Source organism: Sturnus vulgaris, chromosome 2 (genome assembly GCF_052056855.1).
Source record: "Sturnus vulgaris isolate bStuVul1 chromosome 2, bStuVul1.hap1, whole genome shotgun sequence".
Lineage (NCBI taxonomy): Eukaryota > Metazoa > Chordata > Aves > Passeriformes > Sturnidae > Sturnus > Sturnus vulgaris.
In genome coordinates, this window is record NC_142244.1 from 80,173,853 (window position 1) to 80,187,024 (window position 13,172).

Consider the following 13,172-nt stretch of genomic DNA (forward strand, 5'->3'; position numbering starts at 1 on the left):
TTTGTTCCAGTAGCCAAAGCAGCTAATGAAATCTAGTGGTCAGCTTCCTGAGCACAGATGTGAGTATCACTCCAGGGCAGCCCCACAACCAGTGTACAGCCCCCAGCTGCCACCACAGCATGTCATTCCCAGACAGCTCTCCAGTAGCCTTTCCACAGGCTGAGCTCCCCTTAAGCCATCTTTTATGTCATTTCCAGGTATGGCAATACCAGGGTAAACTCTGGTGTGGAAAGGTCAGTTAGGTCTGCAGCACCCCATGGAAGAGGCACTGGGGTGTGCCAGACATGGTGTATTACTGAAAAATGTTAAGGAAAAACTACTGTGGTGGTTGGATATGGCAAAATCTGAACTTCAGACATCGGCTTCTACCATCGCCTAGGTGAGTTGTCTTCATACAAAAGGATAACAAAGCCTGTTAAAGCTGTGGATTTTATTATCATAAAACTGTTTTACAGGTGGCAAGGAGATGGCAGAATGCCCTTGTCATGCCCCATCAGGGTACCCATCTTGGCTGTGACAATAGCCAGGTGTATGCTAGAAGGGCGTGAGAATCTTTGGGTTTATGATGAGTCCTGGAGAGCTTCATTTGCAGTCTTGAGGACCCTGCAAATTTCCAGTAACCTTGGGATCCCACAGTGGCTTTGCACGTGACTTCTATGGGGTGAAGAGCTAAGCAGATTAGATGGTTTGGTTATGTTTTCAAAACAACATAGACACTGATGTTGGGGTACATACAATCCACCACCTAAATAGTTGCCTAAACCTCACCATGTAGATAAAGGACACAACATCAATCTCCACAAGGCACTTTGTTGAATCTACTTCAGGCCTCTGCCTTAGAGTGAGATGAGCTGCTCTCTGCAGGTGTCCCTTTCTGACCATCAGTGCTAAAGGAAGCCAAATGCAACTGGTATAGATAGGGACATCCATTGTTTAGATACCTAACTTTCCTCCCCTCTCCTATGTGAGATTCCTTCCCAAGCTGTAACCTGAGGAGGACATAAGTGTGAAATTGAAACCTGGGCAGGGATACTGATAGGACATGCTCACACCATACAATCAAAATGAATTTTTAAATCACAGGGTAGCTCCTCTTTTTGATAAAGTTATGTCAATGAAGTCAGGACAGTGCATGTAACCCATGCTCCTTACAAAACAAATACAGGATTGTGATCTGAACTCATCCTGTGTACTAATGTCCTTTGGCATTTCAAATTGTTTTTTTCTGTACTTGTCATTTGGAGTTGCACAATAGAATAAACTTTCTTCTGTTTTATACTCAGAAATACACATTAACAACACGTCCCTGCCATGTAGTCTTTGGAAGTCCTTAGCTCAGGCCTGGATTTCATGCACTTTTAAAAAGGAAGGGGGGAAAAAAGGGGGTAGGAAAGTTACTCGAGGTAGTATTTGAATTAATAGAATTCTGTGGATTGTTGACATATTTTGTACGGTTTAATAACATTGGGCTCTAAAGTATTTTATGTGTGCTTCAATTATTTGACTAGTAAAATGAAGCAGGATTTCTTATAATACATAGGCATGTCAATAGGCTTTGAATAGAAGTGTCAAAGAATTACTCAGAACTAGTTCTGATTCCAATCAACACATAAAAAACTTAATGGGACTTCAATTTACAGTTTTTAACATAACATAGGAAAATAAACTGTAAGTTATTACATAAATAAATAAAAGATCATATAATGTTCAACGACATCTAGCAAAATCAGTGATTTGATTATTGTTAAAGTCTATCTTAAAAGTATTGCCAGTTTTACTTGCCATAAAAAAGCACTGTGCTTCTGAAGAGCCCTCTTGAAATGAAAATTCTTGCTGGAAAATATGGTAAGAATCCTAAAAACTGCAAAGTTTGGGCATTAGAATTGATAGCAGAATCAGAGTTAACATTGTATGTCCAAATATAAAATAAATTACCAACAAATGATGTGCTATAGGCATCAGTCACCTATAAATATATAAAGATATGTGAAATGCATGTTCTATTTAATTTCTTTAGATATGAAAAGCACAATGATTTTATTAAAAGAACTGTTTTCTGTAGACAGGTTGGTTGACATACGTGGACACTGAGACAAAATTTCTGGGGATATGTGCTGTGATAAGAACAGCTACTATTCATACTGGAAAGCTGGTTAAGTGTAAGGTAGGTTTAGAAGTCAAATTAAATATAAGCTTAATTTTGTGAAGATAATTTCTTTCAGGCTGACCAAGCCTTTGCTTATACCCTTATATCTAGCTTTAATGATGCTTTTCTAACCTTGCCCTTCTCAGAGACAGTCTTCCTTTTGAAAGTCTTCATTACCCTCAATACACTTTTCCCCTTCTCATTGATTCAGCTGCTCTTAGGGTTGCCATAACTGTGGCAGTTCAATTACTTCATTTCTGCCGACCATTTCCATTTCTCATTAAAGTTGAACAGGCAGCTTTGAGAAGGAGCTGTTGCAGCACACTGTATGTAAGACGGTGCTCAGAGGTATGAATGAAACAGCTGACAATAGTGATAGTCCTTGTGAAAGCTCTGCCTTGATGCTTGAAAGGCTGCAATAGCTTCCTATTTGTCACTAATTGTATATTGGCTTGTTGCAATTGGATCTTTAAAGTGCTATGTGGTCTGGATCCTGTTATTTACAATGCCACTTCCCTCCCAGTGACAGCTGAGACAATCACATCTGCTTTGGTTAGCAGCTCTGGTATTAGTAGGTGACTAAAATAGTAAAAATTAAAAAAAAAAGCAAGAAAGGCCACCTCCAGACAGGTGTCAAGTCCTTGACTTTGTCAGCAGTTGATATAACAGAGGCCAAGGGTATGTCAAAGGACTGAATGTGAGTGTGGTTTAAAATGTTTGCTGTCGTACTTGTGATAGCATGAGTTTAGACAGGGCTTCATGGGACAGTTTTGTTTCAGGCAGCACTGGACAGAAGCCAAGGCTGGTCACATCCACATCCAGATGAGGTCAGAAAAAAAGTCCAAAAGAGTTATTTTGCTTTCCTTGCAATAACCGTGGGTCTTCGAAAAGCTCTCCACAGATTCCATTCTTGGGATTCACAGTGACTCACGAAGGCCACGTTTATTCACTCTGCCTTGTAGGATTTGGGAATTGTCTACACAGCATGAATGAAGACTGAGCCTGGCCAAGTGAGTGCCTTGGCATGGAAAGCCAGTCTGGGTGGCTGCAAGGCTACAGGGCTTGCATGGGTCAGGTACACAGTGCACAACGTGGCTGGCTGAATGCAGTGTGGCAGCTATGACTTGTGCACTTTATCCACTTAGGTGCAGAAGCTGCTTACTGACAGTCCCCAGGAGCTGCCAGCTGCTATGAAATACAGGAGATGCCACATCTTGCCCAGAGCAATGCCAGAGATCCTGTAAAGTCTGCAGCAATCCTAGTCCTGGCTGATTAGTATCACTGAGGGCTTGGGCCCACCACTGTTACTGTAGTCTCACCAGCCTTGATAAAAGCGCCTTTCTCATGGCAGGTATTTTATGCATTTCCCTCTTGCCAGAGGTAATCCTGTGGTTTTCCAATTTTGGATTCAGTCCCTGGATTCAGCCCTCTTGCCCTCTTTGCAGATGTTTGCAAAGCCATCAGCAGCAAGTAGGTAAATTCCCTCCAGGAATCTGTGCTCAGTCTTACCAAGGTTACTGAACATTTGTGTTCTAGCCCAGCTTCCAATTCACCTAGAGAGAGTGAACAGCAAAAATCAATAGACACACCACAAGTCTCCCACTTAAAGCCTTTCAGTGTTGCAGTCCTTGTTGCAAGGAGAGGGACTTGGATTTGCTACAGCCATCCTATAGACCTGGCTGAGTCTCTGCCAGGCCACTCTCCTCAAGGTAGTGCATCCCTCCTTTTGATGACCAGCTAGCCAGGGTAGGAACAGATTTTTTCCCTTGCCAGCCTTTCACTGCTAGAGATGTTCCGAGTACCAGTGGCCTTTGGCATCACACTGGCTCACACACCTGAGTGCAAATATCCCATTTGTTCCCCAAACAATGCTTCCTTCTTTCCTCCCTTGCTTTGCTCACTCATTCATTCCCTTGGCATGCTGTACAGCACAAAGCACTCCTGTGAGCCGGCAGGGCTGCTGTCATCCCTCAGAGCTTGCTGAGAGCAACCTGCTACTGCTGGCAAGCTCTTGCAGAGTGATGTAATCCTGGGCAGATCTTACGCCACCATCCTGATGCCAGATATTGTGTTGGCTCGTGTTGTTTGTTACAATGTGTATGGATCCTTAATTTTCTTCCCCCCCACAAAGGATTTGAAATTTGATCCATGCTTGTCTTTCTGGTTCTCGGTTTTTCTATTGGAGAGCTCTGAAATCTCCATGTCTGGCATCTGTGGAAGGCTCTTGTCCTTTCTCTTGTATGTTTCCAGCTGGGCTAGGTAATTTCTTCTTTCAGAAATTCTAGTTGTTTCGTTAGCATTTAACCCAAGTCTTCCAGTCTCATGTTCCCGATCCAAACATCCTTGCTTCAACTGAGTCAATTGTTCCAAACAGTCAGCCTGAGATCAGTCAACCTTCTCCTGCCTTTTACCCTCCTGTCTTTTACCCTCTTTACCTACCTTCTGATGAAAAGAGGGTTTTTTTAAATGCTTAACTCCTGCATTTTCACATTCTATAATACCCTTTCATGACTCATCCCCCTGGTTTAATGGAATAGTATCAAAGGTACAAAGTGCTTCAACTCCTTGCCAGAAACAAAGGCAGGACCTGGCTGGTTTCCATTTTGCTGCAGCTGTAGTATTGTTACAGTCATTATCTTTCAAGTACCTTAGTGAGATAAATTTTGTAACAAGAAAGGCAAAATACCTTTCATTAGCCTGACTTTTCACAGATACCTCTCTGATTTCTCCCCTCAGATGAAGGTCAAAAATGTCCTTGCTTATCCTCTACATTTCCTGACATTTTCAGCATTTAGGGACCAATATGCAGTTTTTCTGTCCTGTTCAGACATTTTCTTGGTTTCTTCACTACAGTGTTGTTTGCTCAGTGATGACTCAGAACAGAGAACTATGAAAGAGGTCAACCTTCTAAAGGTGCAGTTATCCACCCCAACAGGAAATTCAAGACTTCTTTGTGAATGAGTGTTACAGAGTTGTAGTGGCAAGAGAAATCCCAGTGCCATGGCCTGGCACGCATGCAAGGTGACTTGGCCTAAATAAATTAGATTAATTGAGTGGAAGTAAAAATCTTCCCTGAATTAAATACATTGAAAAGAGAAAGCATTTACAGACTGTGCTGCAAGGAACCTGAAAAGGTTTTTCTTCTCCTCCTGTGCCTTAAAACCTGTGCACTGACTCCTGGAAGGAGCTCATGCAGGAATCCTCTCACCAGGTCCATACTAAGCCCTAATAGATTAGAAAGGTGATGTTTTCAGATTTAAAGTGTTACTAAATGAGACAATATAAAAAGTATTATGATTTGGCCATTTCTTTACAACATGGGAAAACACAGATGTTCCAGCTGTTTGTCAGACACCTCACACAAAGCAAGGTCTGAATACTGAGGCATGCTGTAGAAATGACTGGAATCTCCCTCACCTGTCGAAATGCACGTGGGCTGGGATCAGCAAAGCTCATTGAAGCAGATGTGTGCATTTCAGGATTTTACATGTACCCTTTGCAAGGTTACAGTGTCGACTCAACCCCCAGTTTACTTCCTCTCGGATTTCCACATCTTCAGATTTTGTTTCCTCTGTCTATTGTAGGAGTGAAATGTTACAAAACAGGAATTGAGATCCTTTTATAAACATTGCTTTTGAGTAAAATTCTGGATTAACGAAGATTTATACAATTAGATTTATTGGCTATTAATTGGCAATAACTGAGACATTAAATTTTCTGGGTTTTTTTTTTTTTTTTTTTTGAGGATTGACACTGATTTCTTGTTCATGGTTGAAAGACACATAAAATCTTGATTCTGTGCTATTGACAAGTCTTTGGCAACACTCTCTTCAGAATCATGCATCTTACCATGAATATTCCTTTCTTGCAATCTGCTTCATAATCCACTACTTTGGAGTAACAAAAGTCAGAATTGTTTAACATTCAAGGTGTAACCACTAGAGAAGTTATGGGTTTCTATTTCCTCTCTTCTGGACAAGATACAGAGAAAGGTGCAAGAAAATTTGGAGCAGCTCCTTTAATATGGAGCAGCTTGGAGAAGAAGGACTTGGGGGTGCTGATGAATGAGAATCTCAACATGGGCTTGTAGCCAAGAAAACCAACTACATCCTGGGCTGCAACAAAAGCAGCATGGCCAGCAGGTCAAGGGAGGTGATTCTGCCCCTTTACTCTGCTCTGGTCAGATCCCAGTTGGAATACTGCATCCAGTGCTGGGTCCCCAATCTAAGAAGGGTATTGGAACAAGTACAGAAGAGTAAATGTGATCAGATGGCTGCAGCATCTCTTCTATGAAGACATGCTGAGAGAGTTGGGGCTGTTCAGCCTGGAGGATAAAAGGCTCCGAGGAGACCATGTAGTGGCCTGCCAGTACCTAAAAGGGGGTACAAGAGAGCTGGAGAGGGACTTTTTACAGGGGCCTGTAGTTATAGGACAAAGATGAATGACTTTAAACTGGAGGAGGGTAGATTTAGATTAGATTAGACTAGATTAGATTAGATTAGATTAGAGAATGAAATTCTTCTTTCTGAGGCTGATGAGGCACTGGAACAGGTTGCCCAGTGACATTGTAGGTGCCCCATTCCTAGGAGTATTCAAGGTCAGACTGGGTGGGACACTGAGCAACCTGGTCTACCAAAAGGTGTCCCTGCTCTTGTCAGGGCATTGGAATTTGATGATCTTTAAGGTCGCTTCCGACATAAGCTATCTATGATTCTAATATTCACAAATACCAAAATCACATTTCAAGAGTTTCAGCTGCTTTGTCTATTCTGTTAGTAAATCCTTATATGACTGTCACTGAGTGACAACCTTTTGGCAAGGAGAGGCAGAGCAACTTGCCTGTGGCAGCACAAGTCATGGGTGGAATGAGGATTATAAAACAGGATTTCCTGCCTCCCAAATTGCTTCAAGTTCTTCCAGACCAGGATGCCTCCCAAGCAGGTAATTACATGCATATCAGTCATACCTCTTATAATTTTATCTTTATTTAAGAGCTGTGATTCTCCTACTTAACTCAGTTGTATTTCACTGCATTAATTAGCTGTACTTAACAAAACAACTCAGAGAAGTATTTAGTTAGTGTGTTAATGAAGTCAGTTTCAAGGAAGGTAACTAAGCTTTTAACAAGGCTAGAGACAAAAAAAAACCCAAAACACCCAAAGCCCAATTACAATATATTTTAAAGTGCTTATTTCTCTGCCAATCAAATGTGGTAAAGACATTTAATCACCCACAACTGTGAGGGTGAATTAGATGCAAGGAAAATTATAGCTGCACATGTTGTTTGTGTTCAGAAAAGAGATTTGCTTGCCTAGACAAAATGAACTTTAACACATTTTAAAAACCTGACACATTCTGTGATATGGTTTTTGTATAAAATTATAAGAAGAAGCTATATCTTTTCTCAGTTTTGGAGCAATAAGAAGGCAAGTCCTCAACTACAGTAAAGTGATTTTGGTTCAAGGGAATGAATGGACGGAGCTAAATTTTTTTAATCCATCTAACGATCTACATCAAATACATGAGACTTTCAACTCTGAAATTAATTTTGACAGGAGAGGTGGGGAGAGATTGGCTGCTTTGAAAGCAATCTTGCTTACACATTAAAGAATCTGTTGGGCAATTTCATTAGATTTGTTGCATGTTGCATTTTCCATGTCATAGAACAATTCTGCTCTCGGTTCCAGTCATGCACTATTTTATTCTGTGAGGCTGGTGGGTTTGTTTTAAAAGACTTCATCCTTTTGACATTTTATCCGAACTGAATTGATTCACAGAATCATGGAAAGAATTATAAAATATTCTGAGCTGGAAAGGATCCAGTAGGATCCTTGAGTTCGACTCTTAATTGAATGGCCCCTATGGGTATCTTCATTGTTTCTGAAGAGTTCTTGCTTCTCTGTCTCCATTTAAGAAGGGGCACACAGAAGGCAGGATGTCAGCTGTGCACACCAAGACAATGGCTAGAGGATATTGCCCAGAATATATAGAGAAGTGAACATAAAGTCTGGGCACAGTTTCTGCATTCTTTAGGCTATTTTGAATGTACACAGCCCCAATTAATTTCCTAAGATTAATCATTTTCTGATCTTCTGCTTCTGACTCCTTCTGGTCTTTCCGAAGACGAGCCGTGTCGGTTAGCTGTGTTTTAAGATCACTATCAGTTTGCCCAAGAATTTTAAGAGAACAAAACAGAATCATTGCTCTATCCTTTGCACGGCTGGTCTGAGTGAGAGACCTTTGCTACTTTTACAAAATAAGAGTAGTACTGCTTTATAATTATTATTTTTGGTTCAATTGTTTGCATAGGTGAAATAGGGCGGAGGTGACCCTACAAAATACTGCTAATTGCATTTCCCAAAACACAGGAGTAAGCCTCTAGAGATAATAAAATGCCTTTTATTAACTTTGGTATTTTCTTTCTGAATCTCTGGGCCAAACTGGCATTACATTTTTCAAATCTTTCTTTGCAATATCAAGGTCTCAAAGGCTTTTCTTTGGAAATATAAAAGCAGGAATTCTCTGAAAATATCTGAAAATTTCACATAAAAGAAGATCAGAGAAGGTACAAAATTGCATTAAACAGTCACAGGATGCTGTAATACATCTGGGCTGCTTTTTCTATTTTGCAGTGCCTGCAGTACTAAGGTAGAATGGCAAAGGCAGGTACTGAAACATGCTGCTACCAGCTTGTTCATACATGTTCTCCAAAAACCATTTCTATGCTTCAGGGCTGTAAATTTCGATGAGCAAAATATATGCATGTGCATATATATATATTATATATATACACACACAAACATATATGTGTGTATGTGTGTGTGTGTATATATATACACACGCATATATATATATACACACACACGTACAAAAACAAAATCTAAAATCACATTAACATAAGAGGAGAATCAAACGTTTACCTTTGAATAACTTTTGAGTACTTGCCTACACAAGGGACAACCTAAATTGGAAAGGAGGTAAGTACAATCTGCACATAACCTAGTCATGGGAGAAATTTTTTCAAGAAGAAATTATCATATAACCATCCAAGACCTGGGATGCAGAAATAACCCCATCTGAGTGCTATATTCATGGGTCATGTGGTGTAAGACATGAAATAGCTGAGCAGAACAGCACCGCAGTGTTTGACTCCTGTGCAAGGTGATGCTTGTCTTGAAGGTAGTTTTGATGGAGGTCATGGTGGACTGGGTAAGTGAGCACTTTAGCCCCTCATTTGATTTCCACTTGTAAGCTTGGGCTAGAGAGCAGCCTCTTTACCATCATTGCCTTATTCCCAGGATCTTCTTGATTGGTGAGCACAAATTATGAAAAATTCTGTCAAATGTATTTACATGAAGGAAAAGCCTGAAACAGCAAGTGCTAGAAAGATGCTGTGCACCAAGTGATAGTATTGAGTCTCTTGCTGGTGTTTTAGGTGCAAAAGTTATTCTGTATTAGATTATGCTAAACCTCAAGACAGCTTTTCTTATAAAATAGGAAAGTCCATGCAGAGGGCAGATATTAAATAATTATTAAACTGTAATTATGTCTCATAGCTGTTGCACAAGAGTTTCCACACAGGAAGCCTTAAAAAAAGTCACTTGACACGGGAGGAGAGTGGATGAGGCATTTGGCCTCTGGCACTTAAATCATAGAGCATAGAACCACAGAATCATAGAAACATAGAATTGTAGAAACACAGAATCATAGAACAGTAAAATGGTTCGGGTTGAAGAAAAGCTCTAAGATCCCTGAGTCTAATCATTAACCCAATGCTGCCAAGTCCACCACTAAACCGTGTCCCTAAGTGTCACCTATACCTGTCTTTAAATACCTCCAGGGATGGTGACTCAACCACTTCTCTGAGCAGTCTTTTCCAATGCTTGACAACCCCTTCTGTGGAGAAAATTTTCCTAATAGCCAACCTACATGTTTCTTCTACCAGCTGTGCTGTGGTGCTGTCAGCCATCACCAGAGAGATTGTAACAACCTGCTGCAGGAGAGCAAGGGAGAACAGTAACATTAATTATGTAATTAGCCCATGACAGCACTCAGGATGAACTGTTCCATGACCTTCCCCAGCACTGAGGTCAGGCTAACTGGCCTATAATCCCTGGATCCTCCTTCCAGCCCTTCTTGTAGATGGGTGTTACATTTAGTAATTAGGGCATCCCATTTGCTGACTTCCAGTCAATCAGTACCTCTCCACTGAGGGAGGGCTGCTGGTAAATTATGGAAAATGGCTTGGTGGCAAGTTCCAGTGCCTTTGGGTGGATCCCATCCGGCCACATAAACTTATCTGTGTCTAAGTGGTATAAGTATCTGAGGTCACACCTCCATTTTCATTCTTTTGAGCCCACAGAATTTAAATTTAATTAGGGTTCCCTATTGCCATAAAGCAGCATGGCTGGTTGAAAGACTAGGTATCTGTGCAAAGAAACTGTGATAGAGCCATATTAGCAGCCCAGTCCCCCATGTTTGGGCAGTGGGAATATGCAGAACCAATTAGTCAAATTGTGAGCACTGTCACAGCAAGAAAGAAATTAAATAATCCTTGTTGAGTCTGAAGACAGTTTTACTATGAAAGCTGTTGGCAAAGATTCCTAGGCCTAAAAGTGATTTATCAGTCAGGCTACCCCATTTTGTTGTTATACTGTGAATAAAAACCAAGACACACATTTCTACACTGTGATTTAAGGGGGCAGAGTTATTGGTCAAGAAAATTTTGTAGGAGACAGGAACATCTGTTGTTTAATCATCTTCTCAAATTGGCCAAAATCTAGAGTTTGTTATAAACATACTTTTTTTCTTTCTTTTTTTCTTTCTTTTCCTTTTTTTTTTTTTTTTTTGGCTAAATTATTATTTGTAAATCTATTCAAATCTCTTTCATTCCTCAGATCTGTGGGAAAACCAGCCAGGGTGCTGACAGAGGCACTATAATTGCTGTGGTTTAGCCAAGACAATATTAGCACCTAGATTTTGGCATCATTGTCTGTTTTTTTCTCATGAATTCAGCTTACCTCTTAGATGTGACAACCCAGGAAAGAGAGAATACTCCACATTTACCTCCACCCACTGTGAAAGTCTACACAATTTTTTTGTCCACACTCTAATTCAAACCTTGAAGTTCTTAATGCTGCAGTGAGTAATATACTACCCCTTTGGATCTCAGTTCTCTTCTCAAAGTCTAAAACATTCTTATCTTTAATCCAGGCCAATGTCTTTTTAATTATGGCTATATCTGAGAAGATCATCTTTGTTGTTACTGTATCAGCGAGACAGCGAGACAAAATGAAGAAATCTAATACGTGATGAAAGACACACACCTTTTATAATTTTCCATATCAGTAGTGTTTCTCAGGCCCCACCCCACATTCTTACCATAGCTGGTTGCACAATGTCACTTGAATTAAGTGATCCACTTACTGATTTTCTTCCTTGTGTTTCTTTCAGAGAAGGGAGAAGCCAAGTTTCATGCTCCCTGAATTTAGAAAGTATTTGCCTCTTACTTGCAAAGAACTTTGAAACTTCCTTAAGGGTGCTTGTAGTAATCACCCAAACACTGGTGAGTCATCAAATTTCAGTTCAAAGTCTATACAATCTAGTTTTAAATTATATTAGGATTTTTTTCTAACATAGCACAATGAGATCTCATATCAGAGAAGGGTTCATTCTCATAGGCTGAAGCTGCTGATAGGGGTTTTTAGCATGTGCAATTACTATGACATAGCCACTGATCAACCCAGGTTTTCATTAAGCACCTTCAATGACTGAAGTACCAATAGTAGACAAAATGACTTTTTAAACTGTGGAGGTTTTTTGCTGAAGCAGTACCCTGATCTCTTTAGCAGCCTCCTAGCACCTCCTCAGTTTAGCTCGCGGATTATGGATTGTGTGTATTGTGGTTCTGTGTGTGCATGTACATGAAACATTTATTGGCAAGTACTCTCCAAGAAAAGTTACCTGCCTGCACATTATTTGGAGGGTTTTGTTGTGTGTTGCCAACACTCACACTCAGAAGGTCCTACATATAATATTTTCATTTTACACCGGAAAGACACTTTTTGCACTTCTTTGGTACCTCAAGTGGAATGTGAAGTTACTCAGAATACAGAACACCCTAGCTAGTGCAACTCAGAAAACCCTTCTGTTGCATGAACTCACAGAAAAGAAAGAGACTCAGTGGATACCACATACAAAGCAACCAGAATCCTTCAAGATAATTCAGTAACACTTCTTTCAGTGTTTTCTTTTATCTCGTTTTGTTTTTCATCTTTTTTCTCTCTTTTTGTAAGTCATCATACCACCCTGCACAGACCACCTGGGCTCCATGCTATCAGTGTTACCTTTCCTGTCAATGCCCCTTACCACTTCTCCTCCTCAGAGCTTTTTATGGATTCCTCCTCCGTCTGTGTCAGGGTTTAAGACCTGCCAAATTACATAACCCCGAAGTGTGCCTCTGGTTTTTTCTCCTGCCTCTTGCTCCACCCTGTGCTAATTCCGCACATTCCACCCAGCCTTCCTCTCGGACCACTCCCTTCCTCTCTCTTCTTGTTCTCGCCCTAGTATCTCCATTCATGCCATCGCCATCCGTATAGAGCACAGGCGGCCTCCCACTGGATGTCAGCTCTGTATCCTCCCTCTCTCTCCAAACAAAGCCGGCAGAGCCCATCTGCTCCCTGAATCATCCCGGCTGTGACGGCCACTTTCCATCTGCCCCAGCTTGCTGCTGCACTGTCTGCGGTTTGGAAGTTTAAAGTGCACCCATCTGAGCCAAAGTCTGCTGAAAGCATAGCAAGCTTCTGGCTGATGAATCCAGGGCACTGTGAATCAGGCCATAAATCACCTGGGGCTGACATGCTCTTTTTTTGTTGCATTCTTTTTTTCCTTTCCTGTTTTACAGCAAAATGTACTGACACATCTCAAGTGTTGCATCAAATGCAGATACTTAAGCCCCAAATTGGTGCTTTTTCCTGGGCATGGTGTCTATCTATACAACCACCTTTAGAAGAAAGCAGTTAACTTA